We start from the raw sequence: 7,143 nt of genomic DNA, 5'->3' as shown, positions 1-7,143 counted from the left end.
CTTTCATTGTTTGACTTTTAACGGTTGTTCTTCTGTGAGGCCAAACGTTTTTACGCGCTACTAGGGAATCCCACGGTAGAACATCGATTAATGGAAGTCAGTTTTATTAAATCTCTTGTTATTAGCTGGAATTGGCAAATGGTTTTCCTCTCGAGACATCAGACAGTTTTTACATATCCAAGGAACATTAATCGTTTGAGTTCTATAACACATAACATCATTTACGGTGGTTTTTCTAGCTATTACTCTCAACCGTTAATGAAATTTATACTTTGCTCAACTTTACAAGCCCCACTCAAAGACAAATATGTGCAAGTCTTAACTACTAAGTGTACTGTTGTAATTTGAGCTGTAGATAACTAGTGGAGAGAAACATTTGGAAGTTTTTATTACTGATACAAGCTCAACTTCTTCGCGGTTTTTTCTTCTTTCTTCAGAAGGGGACCATACAGCAATTGATAAAGATTAAAATAAACTCGTCTGTACTCTGTATGAATGACATTTTCCCCAAAGGAAGAAACATATTGGCTTCGAAAAAATAGATGTTTGGGTAAAAAAAAGAGTAAAACCAGCATAAAACTCCAGTTATGCCCCAAACGTTTCGGTGTGTGAAACAGGCAATAAAACTCCGGTTTTCTACCAAAAGTTTCGGTTTGTGAAGCAAATAATAAAACTATTATTATATACCAAGCGTTTCGCTTTGTGAAACAGATAATATAACTCCAGTTACATACCAAACGTTTCGGTTTGTGAAACAAATAATAAAACTCCAGTTATCTACCAAACGTTTTGGTTTGTGAATTAAATAGTTTATCACAACAACCTGAGTTTTTGATCGTAAGAACCACTCTAAACTTAATATCATAAATTGAACTAGTCCTAGAAAAAACAAAAATGAGAGTTGTTATAATTGTTTTATTAAGTAAACACATCAAAGTTTACACATTTGTTGAATAAACATATTTTACGCATGTATATTTTAAGTTACTACAAATACCAGAAACAAAGTATTACTTTAACCACGTAGAATACGCCAGACTAAATATTATTAGAAGCCCCCCTCCTTTTTTCATGTAAATAGTGTTGGCTCAACATTAAGTCTGATGAATTATAACTCTACAAATCAGGCTTCGATACCTTTGGAGGGCACAAATACCTCATTGTGTAATTTTGGGCTTAATAACAAAGTAAAATGAGATATTCTTATAATTCTTTATTTTTTTATTATTGGGTATTTTTAATTAAGATTATCATTTTGCTTGGTAACTATTAGTATTAACTTCCGATCAGTTTAACTTAGTATATGTATTAAGAACTAATCTAAATTTCCTGAGCTGGCCGAACCTCGTGAGATTACGACCGAAAATACTGCTAACGAAGATATTCTAGCCTCAAATTATGAAACTATACATTCTAATCATTATAAGTAATAACCTAAGGACAACAGTATAATTGTTTAGCTATACCATTTACTGCATTGATCTTATGTTCTGAACTACGTAGGTAGCTTGCTTTGAAAGAAAATAATATTGATCAACATATGGCATATTTTCTTCTAGAAAACTTAGTAAGAATGTAATTATATTTCGAAACAAATGCAAAAAAAGAAGATTATATAACTTTGTCCTTCAATAATTGCGTTGTATTTGTACAATATTTTTGGACCTATAATCTCATTATCTGTAAATTTTCCGAGTGTGTGTGAATTTATTTGCCGTTAGAAAGCTGGTGAAATTTAATAAAAGATGTGATGTTGAGGCACTAGAGAACGCAAAAAGTTAAACTCAAAACTAATATTTACTTTTTATAAACGTATAGAAAAACATTTCTTATATTCCAAAGCTTTGTATCTCCTCTTTGATTACTAAAACTATATAAAAACAAAATGTGCCATAGCTCGACAACTAATAAAGCGTCTTTTTTTTGCATCATTTTTGGGGGGGTTTGTTATAGAGATCTTAACATATTTGAATAGATTAAATAACATTTATGAAATTTATTTTTAACAGTAGAGAGTGTTACTAGTTAAAATATTTTAACTCTATGAAAATATTGTTTGTTAATTTTACAGATACGGGAAATGTCCCAAACTTATTAAAAATGAACTTTTTGAATTAATTTAACAATAAAATTCTATGGTTTAATGATCACTTCTGAACTAGTCAGGTTAAAACTTTTAACAGTAAAATTTACTGGCTTAATGATCACTTTCTGAACTAGTCAGGTTAAAACTTTTAACAATAAAATTTACTGGCTTAATGGTCATTTCTGAACTAGTCGGGTTAAAACTTTTAACAATAAAATTTCTGGCTTAATGGTCATTTCTGAACTAGTCAGGTTAAAACGGAAAAAGTTTGATAAGAAACATGTACTTATACTTTTATATTCATTGACGTTTGGTGAATTTAAATCTTAAGAGTTTTAAGCTGACTAGTTCAGAAATGATCATTAAGCCAGAAATTTTATTGTTAAAAATTTTAACCTGACTAGTTCAAAAGTGACCATTAAACCATAGAATTTTGTTGTTAAAATTACTGAATATACATATGCCATGTAATTTTAAGAATAAAATATCTGAAAAGACATAACAGTGAGTTGAAACTTTCGTTTAAACCATTGCTACTCTGAATTTGTTTCCAGTATATAAACGAAACAGTTTTCGTACTCGCTTTATTAATCATACTTTTATTAAATATAAGGTAAAACATTTTAAAGGTTTTGAAAAAGCAATTACCTCTCAGGAGTAGAATTCTGATTGACAATTTCTTTTCACCCTATGATTGCCTGACAGTTAATTTTACATTTTGTCGTATAGCATTTACCAGTTATACAAAAACTTCGCCTACGTGACCCTAGTTGTAAAATAAATCTCCTGCCCCCGTAGAGCTGACATCTTATTTTTGTCAAGGAATCTCATAATTTTCAGTGTTAAACTATTACTTACTATGTGACTCCTGTAAGAAATATTAAAAACATTTTTTATTGCTAACTTGGATGTTTATGTACTTTTCCCATATCACAGAAGTTTAGTACAGTTTTTTTTAAAAGATTATACTGTAAAGTTTATACATCTCGCGATCTTCATTTTAACATTCTGCTGTAGTTAAGAGGAGTGTGTGTGTGTATTGAAAAATCTATTAGGTACATTACTTATCGAGACATTCTAGAAGTTACGTTTTGTGTCCTAAACGTATCTTAATCGTTATTTGAAAAAAAATATATATGCGTGCGTGTATGTCCACGTACAACTGGCGAACCGCTTCTCCCCAAACTTGATGTTTACCATTAGAGCCCCTCGTAATGTGACATAGATGCTCAGCGTTCGGATCTGAACACTCTATGTCATACCCTGGAGAACTCTATGTATTCTCTGTGCGTTGAACGGGTATGTCTGCTATTATATATGTAATTCAAAAATTAGCGTTAAAATGAATATGTAACAACGATTTCAGCAGAAGGAAGAAGTTGTCCAGGCAAGGCTACGCATTAGTCACAGTTTTTTTTAACCCATCGTTATCTTTTATCAGGTATTGATCCACCGACGTGTAGCCATTGTGACACTCAACTGTCAATAGCCCACATTTTACTACCGTGCCGTCGTTACGACTGTGAGCGGCGGCACCATTTTAGACAAGTGTTTTCTAAGAGTTTACCCCTGCCGTTGGACAGTGTCATTGGCGATGGTGACACTGTCCGACTTGATTGTATTTTTAATTTTTTACGCACCTTTGGCCTTTTTAATTACATATAAATCTTTTATCCAAATTTTGGACATATTTTGGTTTTAACTCGCTGTATTTTTACATTTTACTCTACTTTACTTTCATTGTTTTTACCGGTTGTTAGGCGCAGATAGCCTCGTTGATTTGCGCCATAAAGCACCAAACAACCCACCAATGATTTCAGAAATTCACAGCAAGCTCATACTTCGTGTAAGTCAAGATACTTACATATATATATATATAACAGAATCAAAAATACTTATTAGTGGTTTTCGTATCATGATATATAATTTCAGTTTGTTTTAGAATTCTTGCACAACGCTATACAACGTGCATAGCCATCCCTAATTTTGAACAGACAGACTAGAGGGAAGTTAACTAGGCAACTGCTCTCATCGTGAATTCTTGCGTTACTCAGTACTCACGTCTCACCGATTAGTGAGAATTGCCCGTCACGCTTATAACGCACCTACGGCCCTAAAGTGCGAAGCTAGTTTTTACGGCAACGGGACGCGAACCCTGAAACTACATATTCACAACTAACTTCTCGAGTATGCCCGGCCCTCTAGTTTCAGGCAAATGAGATTTTGATGTTTATGCGTTACTTCAATAACTAGGTTTAACGAGGTTTTTAAAGTACTTGTTTTGGCAACATTGAAGGTGTTTAACGTTGAGACACTGTTTTCTACTTCTATTTACTTTCATCTAGGTTGCATACTATATATATCTTACGTTTCTAGTTTGGGATGTATATGTTTCACCAATAAAAACAGTTTGTTTTGAAGATGCCAGGATGTTTTTAATCTTATTTCACAAATTGTCCAATCAGTCCAGCATCTAAATAGACAAGTATTTCTGATTAATTAAATTAACCTGCGTTAAGGATTAACTATCAAGACAAGGTTATACAGATATTAATAAGTAATTACTTGGAATGATCATAAGACACTGTTTAACCCTCTATTGAACGCACTATGAAAAAACCATGTAAAAATGTTTTCTTTAAAGTTCTAACTTAACAATGGTGTATTAAATAGCAAAGGTGCATTGTTACCTGTACGTTACAATGTGCAATAGAGGGTCAGATATGAATTATTCGGATAGTTTGCGAACAATGTGTCGGAATTATTGTTGTCGAGTAATATTTTTTATTTTGGTTTCATTGGAGTTTATATTAAACAACAGCGGAACTTTTACCTTTTCAAAGCTCAATTTGAGTAGCCACTATATAAGTCAGAGTTTGTCTTAATCTGGGAATGGGTGAGAATGTTTTAGACTTTATGCATTAACGATAGTGTTACAAATTTATCTCTAATCTCTCAGAGATTTTAATATCTAGATCATTGCTTAAATATAAGTAATTTCTTTGGTATTTAGGTACCTTGCTCAAATCTTCAATTAGATAATATAGCTAACATATAATGAATGTTTAAGAATGGAATAATTTGGCAAGAATAAGTTAAAAACGATATAAACGTTAGAATACAAGAAACCCAATAACCCGAGGTCTTCGGAAAATAGTCCCTTCTTCAGATGTGAACTGAAAATGAGAATGATGTGCAACATGTGGAGGAAGATACTACTTAGTTTTTCCGGAAGATGAATGATACATAAGAAATACCGTTGAATAGGCACAAACACACACACACACACAAACAGAATGGAAGTGAATCCAGACGACAACTCAGTACTACTACTACTACCTATTTTTTTTTATTATGATAAGTACAGAGACTTGCTTATGTTTTATGTAAGAATTTAGTAGCTCGCATGCTGCTTACATTAGCCAGAAATGGTTCTACTAAAAAAGGTTTTCCGATCTTTATGAAACACTCATTTCGGCAGAGTTAAAAGTGTTTAGTATGGCAATGTTATTTTCTATATATATCTACTTGTATTTGTGTGACACACTCTATAAATGTTAGGCTTCTTTCTGTTGTAAAGCAGTTGTCCATATTCACTAACAAAAAGTCTAGTAATGTGGATATAACCAATTTTGCGATATAATATTTAAATATTTGATCAAAACATTGTTGTGTTTTAACAAGGAATTAGCTGTTGTTTATTTTTGGGGGGGATATCCCTTTAGATAATGAAAAATCTACAAAATGTCTAAAAAATGTTAATTTTTTATGTAAAGAATGTGGTGCTTTTTGTGCTTTAGGTATATGACCCCTAGCGACTGTATTTTTATTTCACATGCATTAATTCAACCCTCTTAAATGCTGTATAACACTTAACGTATCATTAACATCGTTATTCCCAAGTCACGAACAAATATCAGATTATATAACCCAAGTTTCACGATTGACCTGAATTTGATTTCTACAGTAATCAATTTTCCCCGTGCAGAATTAAATAATAAAAAAAAACATTTTAGCGAACGAAAAACAAAAAAAAAAACAAGGAGAGAGCTTAGTACATTGTTTTCCCGGTAAGTTGATTCTCTGTGATGTTTTTACCAGAGAACTGTGAAGGTCTTCACAAATATATGGACTTTTATGTTAGTGGAATGTGGTTTCATTGTCCCTTCACATACCACACTATCGAACACGTTCCTCAACTACATAAAGATGAGGGAAGTAGAACATAAAACAAGACATTCTTTCTGAACTGTATACTGCCTTCCTGAAACTGCTGCCATTTCAAATAAAGAGTGAATGTTATGCAAAATAGGAAACATACCGTGGGTGAAAAATCAGTTTATACTAATATCAGTATGTTGAAAACCTATATCGTTTCGCCATAACTCACTTATCAAACCAAATATATGGTTCAAGAATGAACGCCCCATTTTTGGCAATTTTTCAAAGATGTTGAACTTAAAGAACAAAATAGCGTTCTATAAATACATAAAATATCAAGTATTGTTGAGGTTCAAATGTTTTTTTTGTTTTTTTTTCATTTAATATGTTTTTGGTTTCTTGAATTCATAATAACAAATGTATAGTTACTGAAAATTTTATTTAAATTTTTACTTTAGTCTAAAATAGAATAATCACATAAAATAGTTGTTGCTTACTTTAAAACAGTTATTTGTCATTTAATTTTGGAAGAACATTCAAGACGGACTTCAAACGGATAGTTTTATAGAGCTTTAATTAAATTACGTATTATTTTTCTTCCAAAATGTTTAAGGGTAAAAGTTTATGGATATGATTTCAAAAACTCGTGATGTCAACGGCTAAGTCCTAAATATTACCACACACAGTTTGGAAATAAGTACCAAGAATGATAATATTATTTTGACTGGTACAATATACACTGAGTGGTCACAAGTAAATAGACACCTAATATTTCGTCAGTTAACTGATTTATGCTAACTAATTTGTGTTCACAGAGCTCTATATAAATGAAAATGGTCCACACACTAATTATCTTGTGCTACAACATGCATAGAACTCAAGCTTCTCTCGAATTG

The sequence above is a fragment of the Limulus polyphemus genome, unplaced genomic scaffold (genome assembly GCF_000517525.1).
Source record: "Limulus polyphemus unplaced genomic scaffold, Limulus_polyphemus-2.1.2 Scaffold1724, whole genome shotgun sequence".
NCBI lineage: Eukaryota > Metazoa > Arthropoda > Merostomata > Xiphosura > Limulidae > Limulus > Limulus polyphemus.
Note: the sequence above shows the minus strand (reverse complement) of the source record.